The sequence below is a fragment of the Pseudophryne corroboree genome (genome assembly GCF_028390025.1).
Source record: "Pseudophryne corroboree isolate aPseCor3 chromosome 3 unlocalized genomic scaffold, aPseCor3.hap2 SUPER_3_unloc_19, whole genome shotgun sequence".
Classification (NCBI taxonomy): domain Eukaryota; kingdom Metazoa; phylum Chordata; class Amphibia; order Anura; family Myobatrachidae; genus Pseudophryne; species Pseudophryne corroboree.
Window position 1 is genome coordinate 1,602,624 of NW_026967507.1, and position 14,129 is coordinate 1,616,752.

A 14,129-nucleotide genomic window follows, 5' to 3' on the forward strand; every position below is an offset into this window, starting at 1 on the left:
CCCCTATATAATAATAATACCACATATCAGCGTGTGCCGGGAGCTGTGTTATTCCTCCTCATATATCACTGTATGGTCCCCTCTCCCCTATATAATAATAATACCACATATCAGTGTGTGCCGGGAGCTGTGTTATTCCCCCTCATATATCACTGTATGGTCCCCTCTCCCCTATATAATAATAATACCACATATCAGTGTGTGCCGGGAGCTGTGTTATTCCCCCTCATATATCACTGTACGGTCCCCTCTCCCCTATATAATAATAATACCACATATCAGTGTGTGCCGGGAGCTGTGTTATTCCCCCTCATATATCACTGTACGGTCCTCTCCCCTATATAATAATAATACCACATATCAGCGTGTGCCGGGAGCTGTGTTATTCCTTTATTCCTCCTCATATATCACTGTACGGTCCCCTCTCCCCTATATAATAATAATACCACATATCAGCGTGTGCCGGGAGCTGTGTTATTCCTCCTCATATATCACTGTACGGTCCCCTCTCCCCTATATAATAATAATACCACATATCAGCGTGTGCCGGGAGCTGTGTTATTCCTCCTCATATATCACTGTACGGTCCTCTCCCCTATATAATAATAATAATACCACATATCAGTGTGTGCCGGGAGCTGTGTTATTCTCCTCATATATCATTGTACAGTCCCCTCTCACCTATATAATAATAATACCACATATCAGCGTGTGCCGGGAGCCGTGTTATTCCTCCTCATATATCACTGTACGGTCCCCTCCCCTATATAATAATAATACCACATATCAGTGTGTGCCGGGAGCTGTGTTATTCCCCCTCATATATCACTGTACGGTCCTCTCCCCTATATAATAATAATACCACATATCAGCGTGTGCCGGGAGCTGTGTTATTCCTCCTCATATATCACTGTACGGTCCCCTCTCCCCTATATAATAATAATACCACATATCAGCGTGTGCCGGGAGCTGTGTTATTCCTCCTCATATATCACTGTACGGTCCCCTCTCCCCTATATAATAATAATACCACATATCAGCGTGTGCCGGGAGCTGTGTTATTCCTCCTCATATATCACTGTACGGTCCTCTCCCCTATATAATAATAATAATACCACATATCAGTGTGTGCTGGGAGCTGCGGTTATTCCCCCTCATATATCACTGTACTGTCCCCTCTCCTCTATATAATAATAATACCGCATATCAGTGTGTGCCGGGAGCTGTGTTATTCCTCCTCATATATCACTGTACGGTCCCCTCTCCTCTATATAATAACAATACCACATATCAGCGTGTGCCGGGACCTGTGTTATTCCCCTCATATATCACTGTACAGTCCCCTCTCCCCTATATAATAATAATACCACATAGTGTGTGCCGGGAGCTGTGTTATTCCCCCTCATATATCACTGTACGGTCCCCTCTCCCCTATATAATAATAATACCACATATCAGTGTGTGCCGGGAGCTGTGTTATTCCCCCTCATATATCACTGTACGGTCTCCTCTCCCCTATATAATAATAATACCACATATCAGCGTGTGCCAGGAGATGTGTTATTCCCCCTCATATATCACTGTACGGTCCCCTCTCCCCTATATAATAATAATACCACATATCAGTGTGTGCCGGGAGCTGTGTTATTCCCCTCATATATCACTGTATGGTCTCCTCTCCCCTATATAATAATAATACCACATATCAGTGTGTGCCGGGAGCTGTGTTATTCCTCCTCATATATCACTGTACGGTCCCCTCTCCCCTATATAATAATAATACCACATATCAGCGTGTGCCGGGAGCTGTGTTATTCCTCCTCATATATCACTGTACGGTCCCCTCTCCTCTATATATAATAATACCACATATCAGCGTGTGCCGGGAGCTGTGTTATTCCCCCTCATATATCACTGTACGGTCCCCTCTCCTCTATATAATAATAATACCACATATCAGCGTGTGCCGGGAGCTGTGTTATTCCTCCTCATATATCACTGTACGGTCCCCTCTCCTCTATATAATAATAATACCACATATCAGCGTGTGCCGGGAGGTGTGTTATTCCTCCTCATATATCACTGTACGGTCCCCTCTCCCCTATATAATAATAATACCACATATCAGTGTGTGCCGGGAGGTGTGTTATTCCCCCTCATATATCACTGTACGGTCCCCTCTCCCCTATATAATAATACCACATATCAGCGTGTGCCGGGAGCTGTGTTATTCCTCCTCATATATCACTGTACAGTCCCCTCTCACCTATATAATAATAATACCACATATCAGTGTGCCGGGAGCTGTGATATTCCCCCTCATATATCAATGTACGGTCCCCTCTCCCCTATATAATAATAATACCACATATCAGTGTGTGCCGGGACCTGTGTTATTCCCCCTCATATATCACTGTACGGTCCCCTCTCCCCTATATAATAATAATACCACATATCAGCGTGTGCCGGGAGCTGTGTTATTCCCCCTCATATATCACTGTACTGTCCCCTCTCCTCTATATAATAATAATACCACATATCAGCGTGTGCCTGGTGCTGTGTTATTCCTCCTCATATATCACTGTACGGTCCCCTCTTCCCTATATAATAACAATACCACATATCAGTGTGTGCCGGGAGCTGTGTTATTCCTCCTCATATATCACTGTACTGTCCCCTCTCCCCTATTTAATAATACCACATATCAGCGTGTGCCGGGAGCTGTGTTATTCCTCCTCATATATCACTGTACTGTCCCCTCTCCCCTATATAATAATAATACCACATATCAGCGTGTGCCGGGAGCGGTGTTATTCCCCCTCATATATCACTGTACGGTCCCCTCGACCCCTATATAATAATAATACCACATATCAGCGTGTGCCGGGAGCTGTGTTATTCCCCCTCATATATCACTGTACGGTCCCCTCTCCCCTATATAATAATACTACATATCAGCTTGTGCCGGGAGCTGTGTTTTCCCCCCCCACATATCACTGTATGGTCCCCTCTAGACTATATAATAATAATAATAATACTACCACCACATATCAGCGTGTGCCGGGAGCTATGTTATTCCCTCTCATATATCACTGTACGGTTCCCTCTCCCTTATATAATAATAATACCACATATCAGTATGTGCTGGGAGCTGTGTTATTCCTCCTCATATATCACTGTAGGGTCCCCTCTGTCCTATATAATAATAATAATACCACATATCAGCGTGTGCCGGGAGCTGTGTAATTCCTCCTCATATATCACTGTACGGTCCCCTCTCCCCTATATAATAATAATACCACATATCAGCGTGTGCCGGGAGCTGTGTTATTCCCCCACATATATCACTGTACGGTCCCCTCTCCTCTATATAATAATAATACCACATATCAACGTGTGCCGGGAGCTGTGTTATTCCCCCTCATGTATCACTGTACGGACCCCTCTCCCCTATATAATAATAATACCACATATCAGTGTGTGCCGGGAGCTGTGTTATTCCTCCTCATATATCACTGTACGGTCCCCTCTCCCCTATATAATAATAATACCACATATCAGTGTGTGCCGGGAGCTGTGTTATTCCTCCTCATATATCACTGTACTGTCCCCTCTCTCCTATATAATAATAATAATACCACATATCAGTGTGCCGGGAGCTGTGTTATTCCCCCTCATATATCACTGTACGGTCCCCTCTCCCCTATATAATAATAATAATACCACATATCAGCGTGTGCCGGGAGCTGTGTTATTCCTCCTCATATATCACTGTACGGTCCCCTCTCCTCTATATAATAATAATACCACATATCAGTGTGTGCCGGGAGCTGTGTTATTCCTCCTCATATATCACTGTACGGTCCCCTCTCCCCTATATAATAATAATACCACATATCAGTGTGTGCCGGGAACTGTGTTATTCCTCCTCATATATCACTGTACGATCTCCTCTCCCCTATATAATAATAATACCACATATCAGTGTGTACCGGGAGATGTGTTATTCCTCCTCATATATCACTGTACGGCCCCCTCTCCTCTATATAATAATAATAATACCACATATCAGTGTGCCGGGAGCTGTGTTATTCCCCCTCATATATCACTGTATGGTCCCCTCTCCCCTATATAATAATAATACCACATATCAGCGTGTGCCGGGAGCTGTGTTATTCCTCCTCATATATCACTGTATGGTCCCCTCTCCCCTATATAATAATAATACCACATATCAGTGTGTGCCGGGAGCTGTGTTATTCCCCCTCATATATCACTGTATGGTCCCCTCTCCCCTATATAATAATAATACCACATATCAGTGTGTGCCGGGAGCTGTGTTATTCCCCCTCATATATCACTGTTCGGTCCCCTCTCCCCTATATAATAATAATACCACATATCAGTGTGTGCCGGGAGCTGTGTTATTCCCCCTCATATATCACTGTACGGTCCTCTCCCCTATATAATAATAATACCACATATCAGCGTGTGCCGGGAGCTGTGTTATTCCTTTATTCCTCCTCATATATCACTGTACGGTCCCCTCTCCCCTATATAATAATAATACCACATATCAGCGTGTGCCGGGAGCTGTGTTATTCCTCCTCATATATCACTGTACGGTCCCCTCTCCCCTATATAATAATAATACCACATATCAGCGTGTGCCGGGAGCTGTGTTATTCCTCCTCATATATCACTGTACGGTCCTCTCCCCTATATAATAATAATAATACCACATATCAGTGTGTGCCGGGAGCTGTGTTATTCTCCTCATATATCACTGTACAGTCCCCTCTCACCTATATAATAATAATACCACATATCAGCGTGTGCCGGGAGCCGTGTTATTCCTCCTCATATATCACTGTACGGTCCCCTCCCCTATATAATAATAATACCACATATCAGTGTGTGCCGGGAGCTGTGTTATTCCCCCTCATATATCACTGTACGGTCCTCTCCCCTATATAATAATAATACCACATATCAGCGTGTGCCGGGAGCTGTGTTATTCCTCCTCATATATCACTGTACGGTCCCCTCTCCCCTATATAATAATAATACCACATATCAGCGTGTGCCGGGAGCTGTGTTATTCCTCCTCATATATCACTGTACGGTCCCCTCTCCCCTATATAATAATAATACCACATATCAGCGTGTGCCGGGAGCTGTGTTATTCCTCCTCATATATCACTGTACGGTCCTCTCCCCTATATAATAATAATAATACCACATATCAGTGTGTGCTGGGAGCTGCGGTTATTCCCCCTCATATATCACTGTACTGTCCCCTCTCCTCTATATAATAATAATACCGCATATCAGTGTGTGCCGGGAGCTGTGTTATTCCTCCTCATATATCACTGTACGGTCCCCTCTCCTCTATATAATAACAATACCACATATCAGCGTGTGCCGGGACCTGTGTTATTTCCCTCATATATCACTGTACAGTCCCCTCTCCCCTATATAATAATAATACCACATAGTGTGTGCCGGGAGCTGTGTTATTCCCCCTCATATATCACTGTACGGTCCCCTCTCCCCTATATAATAATAATACCACATATCAGTGTGTGCCGGGAGCTGTGTTATTCCCCCTCATATATCACTGTACGGTCTCCTCTCCCCTATATAATAATAATACCACATATCAGCGTGTGCCGGGAGATGTGTTATTCCCCCTCATATATCACTGTACGGTCCCCTCTCCCCTATATAATAATAATACCACATATCAGTGTGTGCCGGGAGCTGTGTTATTCTCCTCATATATCACTGTACGGTCCTCTCCCCTATATAATAATAATAATACCGCATATCAGCGTGTGCGGGGAGCTGTGTTATTCCTCCTCATATATCACTGTACAGTCCCCTCTCCCCTATATAATAATAATACCACATATCAGTGTGTGCCGGGAGCTGTGTTATTCCCCCTCATATATCACTGTACGGTCCCCTCTCCCCTATATAATAATAATACCACATATCAGTGTGTGCCGGGAGCTGTGTTATTCCCCCTCATATATCACTGTACGGTCCCCTCTCCCCTATATAATAATACCACATATCAGTGTGTGCCGGGAGCTGTGTTATTCCTCCTCATATATCACTGTACGGTCCCCTCTCCCCTATATAATAATAATACCACATATCAGCGTGTGCCGGGAGCTGTGTTATTCCCCCTCATATATCACTGTACGGTCCCCCCTCCCCTATATAATAATAATACCACATATCAGCGTGTGCGGGGAGCTGTGTTATTCCCCTCATATATCACTGTACAGTCCCCTCTCCCCTATATAATAATAATACCACATATCAGTGTGTGCCGGGAGCTGTGTTATTCCCCCTCATATATCACTTTACGGTCCCCTCTCCCCTATATAATAACAATACCACATATCAGTGTGTGCCGGGAGCTGTGTAATTCCCCCTCATATATCACTGTACGGTCCCCTCTCCCCTATATAATAATAATACCACATATCAGCGTGTGCCGGGAGCTGTGTTATTCCCCCTCATATATCACTGTACGGTCCTCTCCCCTATATAATAATAATACCACATATCAGTGTGTGCCGGGAGCTGTGTTATTCCCCCTCATATATCACTGTACGGTCCTCTCCCCTATAGAATAATAATACCACATATCAGCGTGTGCCGGGAGCTGTGTTATTCCTCCTCATATATCACTGTACGGTCCCCTCTCCCCTATATAATAATAATACCACATATTAGCGTGTGCCGGGAGCTGTGTTATTCCTCCTCATATATCACTGTACGGTCCTCTCCCCTATATAATAATAATAATACCGCATATCAGCGTGTGCGGGGAGCTGTGTTATTCCCCCTCATATATCACTGTACGGTCCTCTCCCCTATATAATAATAATACCACATATCAGTGTGTGCCGGGAGCTGTGTTATTCCCCCTCATATATCACTGTACGGTCCCCTCTCCCCTATATAATAATAATACCACATATCAGCGTGTGCCGGGAGCTGTGTTATTCCTCCTCATATATCACTGTACGGTCCTCTCCCCTATATAATAATAATAATACCACATATCAGTGTGTGCCGGGAGCTGTGTTATTCTCCTCATATATCACTGTACAGTCCCCTCTCACCTATATAATAATAATACCACATATCAGCGTGTGCCGGGAGCTGTGTTATTCCCCCTCATATATCACTGTACGGTCCCCTCCCCTATATAATAATAATACCACATATCAGTGTGTGCCGGGAGCTGTGTTATTCCCCCTCATATATCACTGTACGGTCCTCTCCCCTATATAATAATAATACCACATATCAGCGTGTGCCGGGAGCTGTGTTATTCCTCCTCATATATCACTGTACGGTCCCCTCTCCCCTATATAATAATAATACCACATATCAGCGTGTGCCGGGAGCTGTGTTATTCCTCCTCATATATCACTGTACGGTCCCCTCTCCCCTATATAATAATAATACCACATATCAGTGTGTGCCGGGAGCTGTGTTATTCCCCCTCATATATCACTATACGGTCCCCTCTCCCCTATATAATAATAATACCACATATCAGTGTGTGCCGGGAGCTGTGTTATTCCTCCTCATATATCACTGTACAGTCCCCTCTCCCCTATATAATAATAATACCACATATCAGCGTGTGCCGGGAGCTGTGTTATTCCTCCTCATATATCACTGTACGGTCCCCTCTCCCCTATATAATAATAATACCACATATCAGCGTGTGCCGGGAGCTGTGTTATTCCTCCTCATATATCACTGTACGGTCCTCTCCCCTATATAATAATAATAATACCACATATCAGTGTGTGCTGGGAGCTGCGGTTATTCCCCCTCATATATCACTGTACTGTCCCCTCTCCTCTATATAATAATAATACCGCATATCAGTGTGTGCCGGGAGCTGTGTTATTCCTCCTCATATATCACTGTACGGTCCCCTCTCCTCTATATAATAACAATACCACATATCAGCGTGTGCCGGGACCTGTGTTATTCCCCTCATATATCACTGTACAGTCCCCTCTCCCCTATATAATAATAATACCACATAGTGTGTGCCGGGAGCTGTGTTATTCCCCTTCATATATCACTGTACGGTCCCCTCTCCCCTATATAATAATAATACCACATATCAGTGTGTGCCGGGAGCTGTGTTATTCCCCCTCATATATCACTGTACGGTCTCCTCTCCCCTATATAATAATAATACCACATATCAGCGTGTGCCGGGAGATGTGTTATTCCCCCTCATATATCACTGTACGGTCCCCTCTCCCCTATATAATAATAATACCACATATCAGTGTGTGCCGGGAGCTGTGTTATTCTCCTCATATATCACTGTACGGTCCCCTCTCCTCTATATAATAATAATACCACATATCAGTGTGTGCGGGGAGCTGTGTTATTCCTCCTCATATATCACTGTACGGTCCTCTCCCCTATATAATAATAATAATACCGCATATCAGCGTGTGCGGGGAGCTGTGTTATTCCTCCTCATATATCACTGTACAGTCCCCTCTCCCCTATATAATAATAATACCACATATCAGTGTGTGCCGGGAGCTGTGTTATTCCCCCTCATATATCACTGTACGGTCCCCTCTCCCCTATATAATAATAATACCACATATCAGTGTGTGCCGGGAGCTGTGTTATTCCCCCTCATATATCACTGTACGGTCCCCTCTCCCCTATATAATAATACCACATATCAGTGTGTGCCGGGAGCTGTGTTATTCCTCCTCATATATCACTGTACGGTCCCCTCTCCCCTATATAATAATAATACCACATATCAGCGTGTGCCGGGAGCTGTGTTATTCCCCCTCATATATCACTGTACGGTCCCCCCTCCCCTATATAATAATAATACCACATATCAGCGTGTGCGGGGAGCTGTGTTATTCCCCTCATATATCACTGTACAGTCCCCTCTCCCCTATATAATAATAATACCACATATCAGTGTGTGCCGGGAGCTGTGTTATTCCCCCTCATATATCACTGTACGGTCCCCTCTCCCCTATATAATAACAATACCACATATCAGTGTGTGCCGGGAGCTGTGTAATTCCCCCTCATATATCACTGTACGGTCCCCTCTCCCCTATATAATAATAATACCACATATCAGCGTGTGCCGGGAGCTGTGTTATTCCCCCTCATATATCACTGTACGGTCCTCTCCCCTATATAATAATAATACCACATATCAGTGTGTGCCGGGAGCTGTGTTATTCCCCCTCATATATCACTGTACGGTCCTCTCCCCTATAGAATAATAATACCACATATCAGCGTGTGCCGGGAGCTGTGTTATTCCTCCTCATATATCACTGTACGGTCCCCTCTCCCCTATATAATAATAATACCACATATCAGCGTGTGCCGGGAGCTGTGTTATTCCTCCTCATATATCACTGTACGGTCCTCTCCCCTATATAATAATAATAATACCGCATATCAGCGTGTGCGGGGAGCTGTGTTATTCCTCCTCATATATCACTGTACGGTCCCCTCTCCCCTATATAATAATAATACCACATATCAGTGTGTGCCGGGAGCTGTGTTATTCCCCCTCATATATCACTGTACGGTCCCCTCTCCCCTATATAATAATAATACCACATATCAGTGTGTGCCGGGAGCTGTGTTATTCCCCCTCATATATCACTGTACGGTCCCCTCTCCCCTATATAATAATAATACCACATATCAGTGTGTGCCGGGAGCTGTGTTATTCCCCCTCATATATCACTGTACGGTCCCCTCTCCCCTATATAATAATAATACCACATATCAGCGTGTGCCGGGAGCTGTGTTATTCCTCCTCATATATCACTGTACAGTCCCCTCTCCTCTATATAATAATAATACCACATAGCAGCGTGTGCCGGGAGCTGTGTTATTCCTCCTCATATATCACTGTACGGTCCCCTCTCCCCTATATAATAATTAGCGTGTGCTGTGGGCCGACAAAAGCATGGGGCAGCAGGAGAGGGGGGCAGCAGGTGAGGGGGCAGTAGGAGAGGGGGGCAGCAGGTGAGGGGGGCAGCAGGTGAGGGGGCAGTAGGAGAGGGGGGCAGCAGGTGAGGGGGCAGTAGGAGAGGGGGGCAGCAGGTGAGGGGGGGCAGCAGGTGAGGGGGGAGCAGGTGAGGGGGCAGTAGGTGAGGGGGGCAGCAGGTGAGGGGGGCAGCAGGTGAGGGGGGCAGTAGGAGAGGGGGGCAGCAGGTGAGGGGGCAGTAGGAGAGGGGGGCAGCAGGTGAGGGGGCAGTAGGAGAGGGGGGCAGCAGGTGAGGGGGCAGTAGGAGAGGGGGGCAGCAGGTGAGGGGGCAGTAGGAGAGGGGGGCAGCAGGTGAGGGGGCAGTAGGAGAGGGGGGCAGCAGGTGAGGGGGCAGTAGGAGAGGGGGGCAGTAGGAGAGGGGGGCAGCAGGTGAGGGGGCAGTAGGAGACGGGGGCAGCAGGTGAGGGGGCAGTAGGAGAGGGGGGCAGCAGGTGAGGGGGCAGTAGGAGAGGGGGGCAGCAGGAGAGGGGGCAGTAGGTGAGGGGGGCAGCAGGTGAGGGGGCAGCAGGTGAGGGGGCAGTAGGTGAGGGGGGCAGCAGGTGAGGGGGCAGCAGGTGAGGGGGGCAGCAGGTGAGGGGGGCAGCAGGTGAGGGGGCAGCAGGTGAGGGGGCAGCAGGTGAGGGGGGCAGCAGGTGAGGGGGCAGTAGGTGAGGGGGGCAGCAGGTGAGGGGGCAGCAGGTGAGGGGGGCAGCAGGTGAGGGGGGCAGCAGGTGAGGGGGGCAGCAGGAGAGGGGGGCAGCAGCAGCAGGAGAGGGGGCAGCAGGAGAGGGGGGCAGTAGGTGAGGGGGCAGTAGGTGCAGCAGGTGAGGGGGGCAGCAGGAGAGGGGGGCAGCAGGAGAGGGGGGCAGCAGGAGAGGGGGCAGCAGGTGAGGGGGGCAGTAGGTGAGGGGGGCAGCAGGTGAGGGGGCAGCAGGTGAGGGGGGCAGCAGGAGAGGGGGGCAGCAGGAGAGGGGGGCAGCAGGAGAGGGGGCAGCAGGAGAGGGGGGCAGTAGGTGAGGGGGGCAGCAGGTGAGGGGACAGCAGGTGAGGGGGCAGCAGGTGAGGGGGGCAGCAGGTGAGGGGGCAGCAGGAGAGGGGGCAGCAGGTGAGGGGGCAGTAGGTGAGGGGGGCAGCAGGTGAGGGGGGCAGCAGGTGAGGGGGCAGCAGGTGAGGGGACAGTAGGAGAGGGGGCAGCAGGTGAGGGGACAGTAGGAGAGGGGGCAGCAGGTGAGGGGGCAGTAGGAGAGGGGGGCAGCAGGTGAGGGGGGCAGCAGGAGAGGGGGGCAGCAGGTGAGGAGGCAGTAGGAGAGGGGGGCAGTAGGAGAGGGGGGCAGCAGGTGAGGGGGCAGCAGGAGAGGGGGGCAGCAGGTGAGGGGGCAGCAGGTGAGGGGGCAGTAGGAGAGGGGGGCAGCAGGTGAGGGGGCAGTAGGTGCAGGGGGGCAGCAGGTGAGGGGGCAGCAGGTGAGGGGGGCAGCAGGTGAGGGGGGCAGCAGGTGAGGGGGCAGCAGGTGAGGGGGCAGCAGGAGAGGGGGACAGTAGGAGAGGGGGCAGCAGGAGAGGGGGGCAGCAGGAGAGGGGGGCAGCAGGTGAGGGGGCAGCAGGAGAGGGGGACAGTAGGAGAGGGGGGCAGCAGGTGAGGGGGGCAGCAGGAGAGGGGGGCAGCAGGAGAGGGGGGCAGCAGGAGAGGGGGGCAGCAGGAGAGGGGGCAACAGGAGAGGGGGGCAGCAGGAGAGGGGGCAGCAGGTGAGGGGGCAGTAGGAGAGGGGGAAAGCAGGTGAGGGGGAAGTAGGAGAGGGGGAAAGCAGGTGAGGGGGCGTAGGAGAGGGGGGCAGCAGGTGAGGGGGCAGCAGGTGAGGGGGCAGGTGAGGGGACAGCAGGTGAGGGGACAGTAGGAGAGGGGGCAGCAGGTGAGGGGGGCGTAGGAGAAGGGGGCAGCAGGTGAGGGGGCAGTAGGAGAGGGGGACAGTAGGAGAGGGGGCAGCAGGTGAGGGGGGCAGCAGTTGAGGGGGCAGTAGGAGAAAGGGGCAGCAGGTGAGGGGGCAGTAGGAGAGGGGGGCAGCAGGTGAGGGGGCAGCAGGAGAGGGGGCAGCAGGAGAGGAGGGCAGCAGGTGAGGGGACAGTAGGAGAGGGGGCAGCAGGTGAGGGGGCAGTAGGAGAGGGGGGCAGTAGGAGAGGGGGGCAGCAGGTGAGGGGGCAGCAGGAGAGGGGGACAGCAGGTGAGGGGGCAGCAGGAGAGGGGGGCAGCAGGTGAGGGGGCAGTAGGAGAGGGGGCAGCAGGTGAGGGGGCAGCAGGTGAGGGGACAGGAGAGGGGGACAGTAGGAGAGGGGGCAGCAGGTGAGGGGGCAGCAGGTGAGGGGGCAGTAGGAGAGGGGGGCAGCTGGTGAGGGGGCAGCAGGTGAGGGGGCAGTAGGAGAGGGGGACAGTACGAGAGGGGGGCAGCAGGTGAGGGGGCAGCAGGTGAGGGGGTAGCAGGTGAGGGGACAGCAGGTGAGGGGGCAGCAGGTGAGGGGGCAGCAGGAGAGGGGGGCAGCAGGTGAGGGGGCAGCAGGTGAGGGGGCAGTAGGTGAGGGGGTAGCAGGTGAGGGGGCAGCAGGTGAGGGGGCAGTAGGTGAGGGGGCAGTAGGAGAGGGGGGCAGCAGGTGAGGGGGCTGTAGGAGAGGGGGGCAGCAGGTGAGGGGGCAGTAGGAGAGGGGGGCAGCAGGTGAGGGGGCAGTAGGTGAGGGGGGCAGCAGGTGAGGGGGCAGCAGGTGAGGGGGGCAGCAGGTGAGGGGACAGCAGGTGAGGGGGCAGCAGGTGAGGGGGGCAGCAGGTGAGGGGGGCAGCAGGTGAGGGGACAGCAGGTGAGGGGGGCAGCAGGTGAGGGGGCAGCAGGTGAGGGGGCAGTAGGAGAGGGGGGCAGCAGGTGAGGGGGCAGTAGGAGAGGGGGGCAGCAGGTGAGGGGGCAGTAGGTGAGGGGGGCAGCAGGTGACGGGGCAGTAGGAGAGGGGGGCAGCAGGTGAGGGGGCAGTAGGAGAGGGGGGCAGCAGGTGAGGGGGCAGCAGGTGAGGGGGGCAGCAGGTGAGGGGGCAGTAGGAGAGGGGGGCAGCAGGTGAGGGGGCAGTAGGAGAGGGGGGCAGTAGGTGAGGGGGGCAGCAGGTGAGGGGGCAGTAGGAGAGGGGGGCAGCAGGTGAGGGGGCAGTAGGAGAGGGGGGCAGCAGGTGAGGGGGCAGCAGGTGAGGGGGGCAGCAGGTGAGGGGGCAGTAGGAGAGGGGGGCAGCAGGTGAGGGGGCAGTAGGAGAGGGGGGCAGCAGGTGAGGGGGCAGTAGGAGAGGGGGCAGCAGGTGAGGGGGCAGCAGGTGAGGGGGCAGTAGGAGAGGGGGCAGTAGGAGAGGGGGGCAGTAGGTGAGGAGGGCAGCAGGAGAGGGGGGCAGCAGGTGAGGGGGCAGTAGGAGAGGGGGGCAGCAGGTGAGGGGGCAGTAGGAGAGGGGGGCAGCAGGTGAGGGGGCAGTAGGAGAGGGGGCAGCAGGTGAGGGGGCAGCAGGTGAGGGGGCAGTAGGAGAGGGGGCAGTAGGAGAGGGGGGCAGTAGGTGAGGAGGGCAGCAGGAGAGGGGTCTAGTTTGTGCAGATGAGGGGGGGGGGGCAGCATTACCTGGAGGATGAGATGGGCGCTGCCAGGAGGAAAGGGAATCAGGCAATAGAACGAACCATTACGACATATATGCGGCGCCTGTACTTCCTGAGTACACTACGGGACTATGAGAAGATGGCGCCTGTGTATGACGTCACGGTTATACTCTCTGATCCGCAGGATAATGGCCTCCGCGCTATTACACAAATTATATGAACGTGCGGCCTCTAGTGTCCGCTATACGGCCCGCTATTCCGCTGCTGACTGATCACATGACACACTGCCTGATACTGAGCATGCGCGTTACTACAGCATCCTGACTGATGCCGCGGCGGCCATATCGGATTGGGGCAGTAGCTGATAACAGTATGAGCTGATGATGTTATTATACAGGGGGGTGGGGGGCCAGCAGCACAGAGGAGCCTCACACAGCAGCA

General features: G+C 51.5%; 1 protein-coding gene across 1 annotated transcript in view; it reads right to left on the reverse strand.

Annotated features, from left to right (window-relative positions):
- The window catches only part of LOC134983590 (zinc finger protein 260-like), a 221,730-nt gene extending 207,857 nt beyond the window's left edge, over positions 1-13,873 (reverse strand). The window contains exon 1 of the mRNA XM_063949259.1: positions 13,714-13,873. The gene's annotated coding sequence lies outside the window, so the exon portion shown is untranslated. The remainder of the gene's footprint in view (positions 1-13,713) is intronic.
- Positions 13,874-14,129: the final 256 nt, after the last annotated feature.